The sequence below is a fragment of the Chiloscyllium plagiosum genome, unplaced genomic scaffold, assembly GCF_037043375.1.
Source record: "Chiloscyllium plagiosum isolate Xiang-an unplaced genomic scaffold, Cpla_swu_hap1 HiC_scaffold_24, whole genome shotgun sequence".
Lineage (NCBI taxonomy): Eukaryota > Metazoa > Chordata > Chondrichthyes > Orectolobiformes > Hemiscylliidae > Chiloscyllium > Chiloscyllium plagiosum.
In genome coordinates, this window is record NW_028270162.1 from 9,387,245 (window position 1) to 9,403,949 (window position 16,705).

Consider the following 16,705-nt stretch of genomic DNA (forward strand, 5'->3'; position numbering starts at 1 on the left):
CAACTCAACTACCCTCCCAGGCAATGCATTGAAGACCCTCATCACCACCTGGGTGGAAATATTTTCTTTATTTCCCTTTTTAAAATTATGCCCCCTTATTATTGACCCTTTGAAGAGCTGTGTTCTATTCACCCTGTCCAACTCCTTATAATCTTAGACACTTCTTTCAGGTCTCCCTTCACCCTTCTCTACTTCAAGAAAAGTAACCCGGGTTTATCTGGCCTCTTCTCGTGGCTGAAATGCTCCATCCCAGACAACATCCTGGTGAATTCCCTTTGCATGCCCTCCAGTACAATCACGTTTTTCCTATTATATGGTGACCAGAACGGTACACAGTAGTTCTGTACAGCTCCAACGCGACCTCCCTACTCTTATAATTTCGGCCATGATTGATAAAGCAAGTGTCCCATGTATTCTATGGTCCTGTCCTGTCACCTTCAGGGGTCTGTGGGCAAGCACTCTGAGCATTCGAGTGTCTTACCATTCTTTTAAAGGGAGGCGATGGCTATGTTGTTTTATAACTAGACTATAAATCCACGAACTTAGCTGATGTTCTGAGGACCGGGGTTCAAATTCCAGCATGGCAGATGGCAGACCATGAAACCATTGTTGGGAAAAACCCTTCTCGTTCACTGTTGTCCTCCGAGGAAGGAAATCTGCCATCCTCACCTGATCTGGCTTATGTGTGACTCCAGACCCCCAGCAATGTGGTTGACTCCCAGTTGCCCTCTAAAATGGCCTAGCAAGCCATTATATCAATGGCTGCAGAATCTCAAAAAAATGAAACAGGATGAATCATCTGGCATTGTCCTAGGTACTGGAAAAGAAATGTCAGAAATCTTGCAAAGTCATCCTTACCAACTGAGTAGTCAAGCAACAGCTTGACAGTCATACTCATGAATCATATCTTAGAGACAACTTCCCAGATGCCACTATTACCATCCTTGGATATATCCTGTCCCACCAGCAAGACAGATCCACGAGAGATGGTGGCAAAGTGGTGTACATTCGAGAAGTTGATGCCCTGGGAGTCCTCACCACTTGACTGTTCCCCAAGAAGTCTCATGGCTTCAGCATAAACATCAGCAAGGAAACCTCTTCCTGATTATAAAATATGATCCTCCTTGGGCTGATGAACAACACTTAAAGGAAGCACTGAGGAAGGCAACGGCACAAAATTTACTATGAGTGGGGGATTTCAGTGTACACCACCGAGTGGCTTGGCAGCAATATCACTGATTGAGCTGGTCGTGTCCAAAAGGACATAGCTGCTAGACGGTGAGGGAACCAACAAGAGAAAAATATACTTGGCCTCATCTTTGCCAGTCTTCTGGTTGCAGATGCATCTGTCCATGACCGTATCAGTAAGAGTGACCATCATACAGTTCTTGTGGAGACTAATTCCCACCTTCACATTGAGAATAACCTTCATGGTTGAGTGGTGCTATCTCACCATGCTAAATGGACAGACTTCAAATAGCAGCTCATGTTCAAACATGGACAATATCCAAGCTTGGGCTCACAAGTAGCAAGTAACATTTGCATGACACGTGTCAACCTATGACTATCTCCAGGAAGAGACAATCTGACCACCGTCGCTTGACATTAAATGGTGTTACTATTGCTGAATCCCCCACTATCAAATCCTGGGGATGGTTAACATTGACCAGAAATTCAACTGGACTCTCCATGTACACACTGGCTACAAGAGTGGGTCAGAGGCTAAGAATACAGCAACGAGTAACTCACATCCTGCCTTCCCAAAACCTGTGCATCATCTGTGAGGTACAAGTCAGGACTGTGATGAAGTACTCGCAAGTTGCCTGGATGGGTATGGATCCAAAAACACTGAAGCTTGACACCATCCAGGACAAATCTGCGGTGGTGCTTGCTTTGCATGCCATTCAGAAGCAGCCATTCCTTCCACCACCAACGCTTAGTACCAGTAGTGTGCACAGTCTACAAAATATACGCAAAAGTTCATCAAAGATCCTCAGACTGCACCTTCTAAATCCATGATCATTTCCATCAAGAAGGGCAAGGGCAATAGACCAGCTCTTCATCAGGCTTTTGCTCAATGTCGATTTTCCTGCTCCTTGGATGCTACCTGACCTGCTGTGCTTTTCCAGCACCACACTCTATGCTGATCTCCAGCATCTGCAGTCCTCCCTTTCGCCCTGTTTGGCAGAAAGCCTAATAAAGACAACTTCAAACAGATTTTAAAAGCGTAGTAGTACTTTGTCAACAGCGGTAAGATATCACATTGCTTCTCATCACATGTGGCTCATTGTTACAGAAGTTACACTTCTGTTTGGAGTTTTGGTCTGATAGCTTTTTGAAAATTATGGTCCTGGGGATCTACGAAAAGTAGCATTTGGGTGCAACAGTTAATTAGGGAAGCAAATGAGATTTTGTTGATTATGAAGAGAATGGAGTGAAGTAGTCAAGAAGGGTATTCTAGCACAGTGGTAGTTTCTGTACCTCTGTGCAAGGAAGCATATGTTCAAGCAGGATTCTGATGGGCTTTGACAGGATAAGTGAGGATGTTTATCCATGTTGGGGAATCCAGAACTGTGCAGCATTGTTTCAGAGTAAGAGGTTTCCCATTTAAGATGGAAATGAGAAATATTTAGTTTAAAGAGTCATGGATCTTCGGGTTTTTTAATAAAAAACCCAGAGAGCTGTAGATGCTGCCATTTGAAGATATTCAAAACCTGCAAGACAGTTTTTTTCTTAAACTTGGAGAGTGAATTGTAATGGGGAGCAGGTAGGAAAGTGAAGATCATTTCAAGATCTAATCACTCTCACTCTGAGTGGTGGGGCAGGCTTGAGAAGTTGTTTAGTCCACTCCTATTTCTCATGTTTTTAAGATCTATTTTATGTTCATCTGCAGTTTCAAATTTCATAGATTCTTGTGTGGGGCAATGGAGGCAAAGCTGTGGAATCCTTGAAGAGCTTGTGGATGTTAGGGTGAGCATGTCTCAAATGGGGCATCTACCTTTTGTCTATTTGCTTAAGTACCTTTGGATGTTCCTGAACATCAGCCGTTAAATGTAACGTTCGGTCCTTTGTTCACAGGCAATAAGTGGCTATATTTCAGCTTTGAACAATCTATGGAGAAATATGTAGACTGCATGTAAGTATATTTCATACACAATTTGTGTTATGGCTTTCCCTGTTGCATGAAGCACACTCACATTTTTCTGCTCGTAGATTTTGCAAGTCAGACTACAAAAAATACCAACAGATGAAACACTATATCTTGAATATTTTGTTCACAGTCCAGGTGTTAGAGGTTTCTTCAAGCTACATTAAGTTCAGAAATGAGCTTTCAGCCATATTTCTGGGTTGCATATTTTTTCTACTGCGTAGTTTTTCTACTGACTTGAACTTGACATTATCTGTTTGTTTACATCTACAGCAGCATCTTGTGTTCATGGAGTACCACTACTGTTATGCATTTTAAGTCAAAGACTTGCGTGTAAATAGGGAATTACTGTGTTGCTGTTGTATCAAAATGTTAACTAGGAGGATCAGCATTCTAAAATTAGATCGCCTGACTATATTAAGATGCAGAAAAATGCACTGGTGCGCTCCGGTTTATTCTGGTGTTTCAACTCATATTTATTCAACAGCAATGCAAACTGAAATTGTACTGAAGTTATTAACTTCAGCCCATGTCGTATTAATGTCTTATTATTTGTCACCCCCACTTCAAGTTGTAACAATATTGCCTTGTCTGCATTAAGATGCAGTGTTCTGCCCATGGACCGTATCATCCCAGTTCATATGTTCAAACTGCTTGAGAAAGAGCAGCTCTTACAGTATGGACTAAAAGGTTTCAGGCAGACCACAATGAAAGCTCCTGAGTAGGGCACTTACCACAGGTATAAAATGTAATTTCTGATAGAAATCTGAACACTTTGCAAAACAGAAGATATGCTGAAGCTACTGTCCTGTCACCTGAGTTTGTAATGCATCTCATTCCCCCCACCCAAGGGAGAACCTTTTCATTTGTAACTTTCTCATTTTGATATGTGGCTGTGCATGTATTCAGGAATGTGTTATAATTATTCTTTTTGTCTACAACCTTCAAGCGAAGCAGGCAAGCCCATAAAAGTTTCCAGCTGTGTGACTTTCACTGTTCAAATCAGCATTTAATTTCTGCAGAACCCATGTGTTGTTTCCATGTGCTGCTGCTTCTATCTCATCACCTCCTGGAATTCCAACTCTCCATGTAGAAAGGAGTGGATAGAAGAGGAAGATGAAAATGAAAATAAATGGCAAGGAAGCAATGGGAGAAGTTTTTTTTTAAAACATGACTTGATGAAGCATTGACTCCACATGTACCTCTAAATCATTTTGACATTGCATGCTTCTTTCCAACTTTCCGGAACCCACTCACTCCTGCTCTGGCCTCCTCCATTGGATTACTCCTGCATTAGGTGGTAAGGTAACTTTGTTCGGTTGTGGAGACTTCATAATGTTCTGTATTCAGTGAGCTGTTACTAAAAGTAATTCTTCCCAAGCCTGCTTTTAAACTTGTGTCCAATAGTATTCCTTTTCCGTTTATTAAAATCTTTTCATTGGGACACAGCTGCACATTGCAACTTCACTGTAGTCATGATCCAATGAAGAATCTTGATTTATGACTTGGGGACAGCACAGTTTGGAGAAGTGAGGAATGAGAGGGGAGCATGAAGGAATGTTGATTTTGAGTTGTGAAATAGAGGGGCTCAAATGAAAAGCTTTTTTGGCAACATTAAACAGAATTGAAAGCTGCCATTTTAGAACCAGATAACGCCCTTTCCTATGAATGAATGAAAAAGTGAAAACTACTTGATACTTCAGAAAAAAGTACTTTAATGAGTACTGTCATATTAAACAGCAGAGGCAGTCTTTTTGAAAGTATAACATTTTCCTGCAGTTTTAGATGGATACATGCCCTTTACATAAATGAAACAAGCCACTGTTTGGTCAACATCAAGACTCTGACGCAATTAATCTGGTAATATCTTTCCTATAGATGCTTCTCTTTCCTCAAATGAGTAAGCATGATATCCATTTGAGTTGGGATTAATGTTACATAATTGAACTCCCCAACAGTAGCACAGAGTTAGAACAAGTGTTTTCCTCCTTTCACTTGTCACACGGTCCTTCACTGTTAGTTTTGAACTCTTGCCCAAGGTGCTTCCAGAAGATTTGAAAATACTTGAAAACAAAGAAGTGTGACGCAATTAATCTGGTAATATCTTTCCTATAGATGCTTCTCTTTCCTCAAATGAGTAAGCATGATATCCATTTGAGTTGGGATTAATGTTACATAATTGAACTCCCCAACAGTAGCACAGAGTTAGAACAAGTGTTTTCCTCCTTTCACTTGTCACACGGTCCTTCACTGTTAGTTTTGAACTCTTGCCCAAGGTGCTTCCAGAAGATTTGAAAATACTTGAAAACAAAGAAGTGTGAAGGTTTTGACGAAATCATCAAAATGCCTCTATCTAAATTTATTTGAAGAACTAATTGTGCATGCATGCTCATTCTGTGGTACTGAACTCTCATTTGGAGGTCCTGTCCTTAATTCACCTTGGAATGCTTATGTCTTGCATATTCTCCAATGTCTGAAAGTATTGAGGCATTTCACCTAATCTACAAGTTCGGCTGCGCCCAGCAAGCTAATTTAATTACTACGTTTGATTTAGTCATTTTAACAATGACTTTGTTTGTTTTATCTCATGTTCACAACAGCTGGCTATTGTGTACAAATGAGTTGAATGTGCTCTGACAACTTTTAGCTGAGTGTCAATTCTAAGAGTGCTAAAGGACCACAAACAGTGTGATTCTGACTTGCTGAAGAGAAGCAACACAAGCATATCCTATTTAAAACTGGACTAAGATTCAAATCTACCTCTACATGAAAATCCTAACATGGTCTGGTGTTGGCTGTCTGAACCCTTCCTGGAATTCTTGGGACTTGCTTTTTTTTTTAAAATCTAAAACATCAATGCATCAAAAATGCGACCAGGAGTAGGTCATCCAGCATGACCATGGCTGGTCCTCCATCTTGAAGTCCTGTTTTTTTCCATCATGTCCTTAAAGCATTAGTCCCTAGAAATTTATGCGGTGGCACTGGTTATCACTGCTGCCTCATAGTGCCAAAGACCCGGGTTGAATTCCCACCTCAGGCGACTCTGTGTGGAGGTTGCACATTCTCCTCGTGTCCGCGTGGGTTTCCTCCGGGTGCTCTGGTTTCCTCCCACAGTCCAAAAGATGTGCAGGTTAGGTGAATTGGCCATGCGAAATTGCCTGTAGTGTTAGGTTTTTTTAGATTAGATTACTTACTGTGTGGAAACAGGCCCTTCGGCCCAACAAGTCCACACCGCCCCGCCGAAGCGCAACCCACCCATACCCTTCCATGTACCCCTTACCTAAGGCTACGGGTAATTTAACATGGCCCATTCACCTGACCTGCACATCTTTCGACCGTGGGAGGAAACCCACCCAGACACGGGGAGAATGTGCAAACTCCACACAGACAGTTGCCTGAGGCAAGAATTGAACCCGGGTGAAGGGGTAAATGTAATGGGTCTGGGTGCGTTGCTCTTCAGAGGGTCGGTGTAGACTTGTTGGGCTGAAGGGCCTGTTTCTACACTAAGTAATCTAATCTAATCTAATCTTTCTCAGATGTGTTCAATGTCTTGATCTCCATAGCCTTCTATGATGTAGAAATTGATGTAAGGTTTCCAAAATGATTGCTGGGATGACCGGTTTGGAGTAGGAGAGATTGGGTCAAATATTCAGTGGACTTTAGAAAAATACAAGGGGATCTCATTGAAATGTATGAAATTCTGACAGGGCCCAACAGACTGGATGCAAGCCTGGATGTGTCCCATGATGACATCCAAAAGAATGGGCCACTGTCTCAAGGTCCATCATAGATTTGTGTGTTCAGGGGTGCTGAGAAATGTAGTTAGAGGGTGATGGTGGGTATTATGTTTGTGGTTCACTGGAACCATAAACCAAGCCCGCAGTAAACAGGGTAAACTTGGAACAGGCAAAGGGATTACTTTATTGTAGGTCCCGGCTCCACTATATATTTTTAGACTGCCCCGTAGTTCCCCCCTGTGGGTCACCTGATCTGTCTTTAAGGGGTAACACACCCCCAACTACCCTCCTCTCTACATTGGCATGATCAGTCTCTTAGAAGTTTGATTCCGAGAGGCTATCTCCTCGTTTTGAGACCCTTTTGTATGGAATTGTCTCCTGGCTTTTGGAAGCTCATGTTCTTCCACAGGTATGTCCCACTGGCTGTTTATCTTGTGATGCTGCTATTGTCTCCTCCCTGGGTATGGCCAGCCTTGGCTCAGGGCACATGACCCGGTTGACACCGCTTCTCTCATCTGGTTGTGCTCAGTATTCTGAGGAGGGACAACCATCTGGTCTGCCTGCTGCCTCCAGCCCAGTTTATTGCTAGTTTGCATCTTACATGGCAACAGACCTGTTTGAGCTGCCTTCATCACTGGGGATTCATTTCTCTCTAGATGTTTAATTTCAGGCCAACATGGCTTTTCCTCTTTGGAATATCCTCAAAAACCCTCGACTGTGAGGTTTCTGTCCTTCTGATCATTTTGATTATGGTCTAGCACCCTCTGGTCTCTTCCAGCTGCAGTAAATCACACTGGGTTCTCAGCTGGTGGTTGAATATTGAAGATGCCAATGAGCACTGGATTGTCACAAATGGTGTGTTCCTGTGCATCCTGAGGAACTTGTTACCATCTGAACTAACCATTCCCTTTAGCCCTTTAAGGCCTGCTGTACAAATCTCCTCCAATTGTGTTTGTGGTTCACTAGAACCATAAATAGAACATGAGGGAGATACAGGGTAAACTTGAACAGTGGATACTGTATTGTAGGTTTCTCAGCTCCACAGTCGTTTTCTCTCTCTTCTCTCCTCCCCCCCCCCAAAAAAAAATCTTCCAGGTCACCTGACCCACTCTGAACAAGGCAGGTGGGGAATACCTTGTTCGGTTAATGTTTTTACAGGACCGTGAGACCTTTGTTCGGATAATCTGAAATTCAGATAACTGATTTTCAGGTAACCGAGGTTGTTCTGTACTGGAGTAGTCTAATATTGTGGGAGTAACAAGTTGTCATATCTCTTTATGGAGACAAATAGTTGCAAATATGGCAGTTCTTGTTCTATTTAATGCAGATTAGAATTCTTTTCTCTCCAAGTATTCACTCCAAGTTGGGGGTGGAGGTACTGGATGTAGGTGAGTTTGAATTTTATCATAAGCCAAGTTGTTTCCCAATCAGGTAATAGTGTGACATCGGATTTGGCATCATCACATTCTAAATGTGGCAGCAATGCTTCAAATATTACTGTTTGGGAAGAAACCTGAAACATTGAGCACCATAGGAAAATGTCCGTTAGGTTTGTAGGTGATATCACTGAGGTATCCATACTATTCGATTAAAACAGGAAAACATTGCATGAATTGCCATTGCAAGTTAGTTTCAGATAATCGTGATTCTGCTGCAGCCAGATTCAGAAGTAGTCTTTCTGAAATTCCTGCAGTCTTACTGCAAACTTTTCCTTAATTGAAGCAATTACGTTAGTTTCTTAAATATAGCAGATATATTTTTAGAATTGCATGCTTATCGCGTTAGAAACCTGCAAAATCATTTTTTGTTCCTCAAAATCTGGTTCTCAGAATGTTGCAGAATTATTGTGAAGTTGCTAAGTGGATTTGCAGTGTTTGCTAGTTTATTCCCTACTCTCTGATAACATAGGCGTTCTTCTTTGTCATTTTTCCTACTATTTAAATTGCGCCTGCTTCCTGTGCTGGGATAGATGTCCTTGCTGCGGTTTCAGGAGAGTTTTGTTTTTCACTGCTGTCCTTCCAGTGACCTGCAACCATGCAGGTTTGTCGTAATCTGGGGCTGATTAGTTGGAATTGCTGAAATTTTTGAGGTTCTTCTCTACCTTTTCCATAATTCCACTGTATGCATCTTCCCTTTTGCTGCCCACAAACTATTCGCAGCAACAATTAATGTAATAATATTGCAATGTAGCTGTGCATATGTAACAGGTGCCAAACAGGAGGTCAACAGCTAAATTGAAAACAATGTTGCAAATTGAGTTTGAAATGACGAATTATTTTACCGCTTGTTATTTTTCCTGCATCTTGATTGCACTGGAAAAGGTTATTCTATAACTATTCTGACATGTTAGTCAGGTTGAAAGACAGTAGTGGCTTTCATTTTTGTCTTAGTTGTACTTTTAAAAAAAATTGCTGTGGCCCATTAAAATTTGGCATGATTGCTTAGACAGCTGCAAGACTGAACAGAACAACTCCAACTGGATCTTGTGCTGAAGTATGTCATGCTATGCAAAATACATCAGATCAGCGGTTTTGTCTTTTGGAGAGCTAAATAGTGAGTCCAGTAATGGTTAAAAATCAGCAGCAAAACTTGATCTGCTTATCTGAATTCAGGGAGCTAAAACATTTTGCTTTTTTTTAGATTTCTTACAGTGTGGAAACAGGCCCTTCGGCCCAACAAGTCCACACCGACCCGCCGAAGAGCAACCCCACCCAGACCCATTCGCCTACATTTACCCCTTCACCTAACACTACGGGCAATTTAGCATGGCCAATTCACCCAACCTGCACATTTTTGGATTGTGGGAGGAAACCGGAACACCCGGAGGAAACCCACGCAGACACTGGGCGAATGTGCAAACTCCACACAGTCAGTCGCCTGAGGTGGGAGTTGAACCCAGGTCTCTGGTGCTGTGAGGCAGCAGTGCTCACCACTGAGCCACTGTGCTACCCACTGTGCTTTGAAGATTTCAAACTGTGTTTTCTTCACTGGTTATACAGAATTTATTTCATTTGATTGCCAATCTTCTCTAACATGACATTTTGCATTTCCACATTTTTGAAGTTCAATGTCTTTTTGTAAAGCACTTCAATATTTCAAGGCCACAAAGATGCTCAAGAAATGTAGGATTGTTCTATCAAGTTAGTTTTTGTTTTGAATTTATGCTCTGAAGTGATAGACCCAGTTCATGACCACAATTACCATTGTCTTTTGTTTATTTCTGAGGTCATAGGGACAGCTCATGCTTTACTCGGGTGAAATGTGGACAGGTGACTGACTTGTATTCCTTCTAAGCACTCGCATTGACTACTTTTAACTAGGGAATGTTGAAAATTCATTTATGGATTTTTCTAACCAGCATGTGCACTGGGAGTGTTTTTTTTCCAAGAAGGCAAAATAAATTGGGCGAATCAAAAAATTGATCATCGAACTGAGGAATGATTCAGACTGTTAGTTGCAAGCTGGTAGTACTGAGGGCTCAACAGAAGCCAGTTTAAGAGGAACAAAACAGACTTTACATTTTGAAAATGCCTTGGCAACTTGGCCTGAACTTGAACCCATCCAATTTCCTTTAGTGGAAAAAATGTACTGTTGATTGTTAGTCAAATACAGGATCGAGTTGTTTACCAGAATTAGAGTCAACTGTTTGCACTTCCTGTACATGTCATTTAATAATGTTCTATTGCCTGGTTTTGTCAAGAAATATTTTAATATCAATCTCAATCACTGAATGTGGCAGAGATAATTACCAATCAAATATCTCCTACTTGTTGTCTTAAAGGCATTTTTCAAAATAAATTGAAGGCAAGCAAAAGGCATTGCAGTAAAACTCAAATGAGAAGTTTCTGAAGATCTTTGCATAAATATTCATGGTATATTTCACTGATCCACAAGGTCAGTCATATCTCCAAAGGGGACTTCTGATTACATTGGAGGTTTTGCTAACAACCACTGACTGTGTATCTCTAAGTCTCTTGATCATTTGAGTCTCTTGGAGGAATGGTTTTTATTCTTCAAGATTGGGAATGCTGGTGAGGCTTGTCTTTGTCATTAATCACTAATTGTCCTTAAAGCTGGTGGTGCATCACCTTTTTAAACATTACAGTGCATTCAGTAAATGTATGCCCACTATTATTAGAAAGGCAGAACTAGTAATATTGTGGCAGTGGTGATTATAGTTTCATGTCAGGATGCTGTGTCGCTTAAAGGGCAGTTTGCTGGTGGTTTTGTTCCCATGCAATTATTGCCTTAATCTAAATGGTCAAATGTTTGGAAGTTGCTGCTGGAGAACTTCGGTGAGTTACTGCAGTGCATTGTGTAGATGGTAAACCCTGAATTCTGGATGGTAAAGGGATTGGATATTGAAGATGACAGATGGGGGGCCATCATCTCTTGTCCATGAAGGTCATTGCCTCGCACATGTATACAACAAATGTTACTGAAGCAACGACCCAAGTCTAATGTGGCCTAGGTCTTGCTTCCCACGTTTGGACACAAACCAATTCTGTTTTTGGAGGAATGGAGAATGGCACTGAATATTGTGTAGTCATCAGTTAACCACCCCAATTGTGAACTTTCAGAGAGAAAGTCATGGATGAAGCAGCTAAGGATGGTTGCACCATACATAAGGCTGAGGAATATTGCAGTAATCAACCTCTTTAAAACAGTAACCATCATTTCTAACTTATGTGTAAATCTACATTTGACTCTAGTTTAGCTCTTATATTTCTGCCATGCTATCGTTGGTAGAATACTAACTTAATATCAAGGGCAGTCACTCTTAATTTTGTACTAGCTTGGTCCAAGGCTATCATGAGGGCATGTGCTGAGTGGCATTGGCAGAGCCCAAAGTGAGCATTCATAACCAGTAAGCTTTGCTGGCTACCCTTTGATAATCACTTCGATTATCAAGAGTGGACTGGTGGAATGGTAATTTGCTGGCTTGGATTTGTGCTTTTTGCACACAGGTATGCCTGGATAATTTGCACACATTGCTGGCTAAATGTTTGTGGTGGTGTTATGCTAGAGTAGTATAGCTTGTGATCTAACCAGAACTAGAGTCAGGGTCTTTAGTACAGTTGCTTTTGGAATGTCCAGTGCCCTAAGTGGTTTGTTAATATCATGTGGAATGAGTCAAATTGGCTGAAGACTGGTATCTGTGATTCTGCAGACCTGCAGAAAAGGCCAGTATGGATTATCCACTTGGCACTCTGGACTGAAGAATTTTGCAAATGTTTCATCCTTTTCTGTGCATTGATGCTTTGGACTGTCCTGAAATTGAAAATAAAGGTAACTCTCAAGCGTCCTAACTGACCTTTCACATCTCATCCCAACATAAGCCTCCTTCTTCCGCTTGACAAGAGATTCAACTTCCTAGTAAACTACGGCTCCCACACTTGACAACTTCCTGCCTGCCTGACAGTACATACATGTGAAGGACCTGCAGTATACATGGGCTTGGTCCAGGTGAAGACCATCCTGTTTGTAGAGGTCCCACCTACCCCAGAAAGAGCCCTAATTATCCAAAACCCTCCCTCTTGCACCATCCCTGTAACCACATGTTTCTTGAATTAGTTCCACATTTCAATTGTGCCCATCCCTGCAGTTTCTTTCCCCATTTTATGCATCCTCAATCTTGCCTAATCTCCTCATAATTGCCTTTTTCCTCCAGCTATAACTCCTGCCCTGCGATTATATACCTATCCCTTTCCATCACTAAAGTAAACATAACTGAATTGTGGTCACTGTCACCAAAGTGCTCACCTACCTCCAAACCTTGGCTGGTTCATTACCCAGTACCAAATCGAATGTGGCCTCGCCCCTTGTTGGCCTGTCTACATACTATGTCAGAAAACCCTTCTGCACACAATAGACAAAAACTGACCTATCTAATGTACTTGAACTATAGTATTCCCAGTCAATATTTGGAAAGTTAAAGTCCCTCGTAACAACTACCCTGTCACACTCATTCCTATCAAGAATCATCTTCAAAGTTTGTGCGAAGATTTGTAGCTCGGGTGCTCGTTGTTGTGGTTCTGTTCGCCGAGCTGGAAGTTTTTGTTGCAAACGTTTCGTCCCCTGGCTAGGCGACATCATCAGTGCTTGGGAGCCTCCTGCGAAGCGCTTCTTTGATGTTTCCTCCGGTGTTTATAGTGGTCTGTCCCTGCCGCTTCCGGTTGTCAGTTTCAGCTGTCCGCTGTAGTGGTTGGTATATTGGGTCCAGGTCGATGTGTTTGTTGATGGAGTTTGTGGATGAATGCCATGCCTCTAGGAATTCTAGGAAATCATAGGGCAAGCCAGACAGAGAACAACCAGGGAATTCCGCCCATACTACCTCAGTAGACATGTCCTCAAACGTCCTTTCTGCAAACGTAATACTTCCTTCGCTAATAATGACCCCCTCCCCCAAAAAAAAAACCCACCATCTTCTCTGTCCTTGCTGCAACATTTACTGGAACTTGCAACAACCATTCCTGTCCCAGCTCGATCCATGTCTCCAAAATGGCCACAACATCGAAATCCCAGGTATCAACCCATGCTGCAAGTTCACTCACATTATTCTGGATACTCCTGACGTTGAAGTAGATACACATCAAAACAGCTTCTTGCTTGCCAGTGCCATCTTGCGACCTTGAAACCTTATTTCTGGCCACACTACTCTCAACCTCATGTATACCAAAACTACAATTTCAGTTCCCACCCCACTGCTGAATTAGTTGAAATCCACCTGAAGAGCGCAGGCAAATATCCCCACAGGATATTGGTACCCCTCTGGTCCAGGTGAAGACCATCCTGTTCGTGAAGGTCCCGCCTACCCCAGAAAGAGCTCCAATATCCAGGAATCCAAAACCCTCCCTCCTTCACCATCCCTATAGCCACATGTTCAACTCCCCTCTCTTCCTATTCCTTGCCTTTCCAGCACTTGGCACGGGCAACAAACCAGAGATGATAACTCTGTCCTAGCTCTCTGAATTTCTGCCTTAAATTCCCATCTCTCTTCCTACCTATGTCGTTGGTGCCTATGTGGACCAGGACTTGGGGCTTTTCCCCCTCCCCCTCCAAGGATCCCGAAAACCCAATCCAAGACATCATTAACCTTGGCACTTTGAAGGCAACATACCAACAGTGAGTCTCTCTCGTTCCCACAGAACCTCCAATCTGTCGCCCTAACTATGGAATCCCCAATGACTAATGCTCTGCTCCTCTTTCCCCCTTCCCTTATGAGCAACAGGGACAGACTCTATGCCAGAGACCTGTGCCCCATTACTTAACTTGGTAAGTCCTCCCCCCACCACAACACCAAAACAGTATCCAAACAGTATAACTGTTGGGGGGAAATGGCCACAGGGATCCGTGCACTGCCTACTGGTTCCCTTTCCATCCCCTGACAGTACCCCATTTACCTCCTTGTACCTGAGGTGTGACCATCTCCCTGTAACTCCACTCAATTACCCCGTCTACCTCCCGAACGATCCGGTTCGTCCAGTACCAACTCCAGTTTTCAAGGAACTGGAGTTGGGTGCACTTTCTGCAGATGCAGTCAGCAGGGGCGCTAGTGGTGACCCATAACTCTCCTATTCTGCACGTGGACCATTTAACTACCCTAACCCCTCATCCCAACATTCTAAATTCCCAATGAGACTACTGAAAATTTTAAAGTAAAAACTAGTCCAATTACCAATCTGGCGCATGAACCTTTTTTTGGTTGAGGAGGATGGGTGGAAGACATCGGGTAATTGGTAATTTCGGGTAAAGCAACTGCTCGAATATAAAGCCTCATTTACCTAGCAATCCCATCTCCACTCCTGCTCAGCATGCGGTCAGCCTATACACTGGGTAAGTTTATATATTTTAAATTTACCTTCCTGTCGGGCCTCTGGTCCTCGCTGTTGCCCCTCCCAATTCAATTGCTGCCGAAGAACTGTAAGTCCAAATGTGGACCCTGGGGGAAAAACGGTGTAATGTCTGTTTGTGTAGCTTTAAATACAGCGTTTAAATAGGCTTCACTTTTTAATAATGTATCAAAATAGTCAGCTACAAATTTTGTTTCCAAGTTCATACTTGCTGTGGCATAATTGCTGTGTTCAGCTACTATTTAAAAGACATGTTTGTTCTACTTTTGAGTTGTTGTCTCAATGTTAAGATGTCAAGGTCTGAAATGTGATTTATTTTATCTTTTCTAGCACAAGAGATTTCCAGAAAACGTCTAAGCCAGTTGTGGATCTAATGTCTAGCATCTAACGGGTTTCTTCTTCAGAGCACTGTACACAGGGTGGGTATAAGTTTTTTTTTCTGATTTTTGAGGGCAGTTACCTTAAATTGTGCTCGATTTCTTCTCAATTTTGCAGGACAGTATTTTTTTTCCTGAAGTGAAATCCATAAGTTCGAAGTATGGGCAAGGACTAAGGAAAATGAAAAAAATATGAAGAATGCTTTTGGTCTTTGTTTGAACTCTTTGTTTTGGGTTTGAGCTGAGAGCTGAAGGTGACCTTTTGGACTGTGGGCAATGGCTTGTCTGTCTTTTAAAAGAGAGCAAACAAACTGTTACTTGTTTGAGGTCACACCTGGAATTTGAGTGCAGGTTGATTCTAGTGAAAAGTGCTCCTAAATGCTTTGATTCTGAAAATGCATAATGTTCATATATTTTGCAGATGTTAAATGTTAACTGGACTTCATAGAAAACTGGCCTAAGAAAGAGGAACCCAAGTTTAAGTTGGCTTTTGAATTGCGATACGGTCAGAAAGGTTTTGGCTTCTGCATCTACAGGACGGAGGGTTGTTTGCTCCCTGATTATCTATCATGATCAATTTACTAAAAGTTCAGAGAATTGATTTTTTTTTTATATATATATGAATGAAATGAATATTCATTGGACCCATCTGGAAGATATCTTCATGCATCAGTATCTTGAGAAACCCAGCAAGTTATAATCCCAAACAAAAACAGAAAGAACTGCGGATGCTGCTATTAAACAAAAACAGAACTTGCTGGAAAAACTTAGCAGGTCTGGCAGCATCTGTGCAGGGAAATCAGAGTTAATGTTTTGGGTCTGGTGACCTCTGAACTGTTGATAGCACAATTGATGATACCTTCCACCATTTTGCTGATCAAGAATTGACTGATGGAACAGTAGTTGGCCATGTTGCATTTATCCTGCTTTTTATGTCCAGGACATAACCTGGACAGTTCTCCACATTGTTGGGTAGAAGCTAGTGTTGTGAGTGTACTAGAAGACCTTGACTCAGAGCAGCAAGTTCTGGAGTGCAAGTCTTTGGAACATTGCTGCAATGTTTTTAGGGCTCATAGCCTTTGCAGTATCCAGTGCCAACAGTATTTATTTTGATTCTCATGTGGAGTGAATCGAATTGGTTGAAGGGAGGCACCTGTGATGCTGGCCACCACTGCAGGATGCCATCACCGGCATCTCCAAATCATGACTACTGTATGAAACAGAGCGAGCTCATCCAATCAGCATTTCTGGCTGAAGATTACTGCAAATGTGTTAGCCTTATTTTTTTTTTGTTCTGATGTATTGGTCACTTTCATAATTGAGTGTATTTGGAATCCACCTATAGCAGTCAGTTGTTTAATTGTCCGCCAGTTTTCAAGAATGGATGTGACAGAACTGCAGATCTTACATCTGATCTGTTGATGGTGGGATTGCTTATCCCTGTCTATCACTTTGCTGCTTATGCTGGTTGACATGCAGGTAGTCCTGTTTGGTAGCTTCACCAGCTTGATGCTTCATTTTTAGTCATGTCTGGTGCCCTTCCTGGCATACTCTCTTGCACTCTCCTTTGAACCAGCGCCGATCCCCTAG

The 16,705-nt window shown here is 42.1% G+C and overlaps 1 protein-coding gene across 9 annotated transcripts in view; it reads left to right on the plus strand.

The window, feature by feature from the left end:
• Nucleotides 1-16,705, plus strand: part of arvcfb (ARVCF delta catenin family member b) — a 322,810-nt gene that overhangs the window by 87,927 nt on the left and 218,178 nt on the right. For 8 of the 9 annotated variants that reach the window (XM_043715402.2, XM_043715409.2, XM_043715407.2 and 5 more), the window contains exon 2: nt 15,069-15,157. The exons of the other annotated variant lie outside the window; for it this stretch is intronic. The gene's annotated coding sequence lies outside the window, so the exon portion shown is untranslated. The remainder of the gene's footprint in view (nt 1-15,068; nt 15,158-16,705) is intronic. 9 annotated transcript variants of the gene reach the window in all.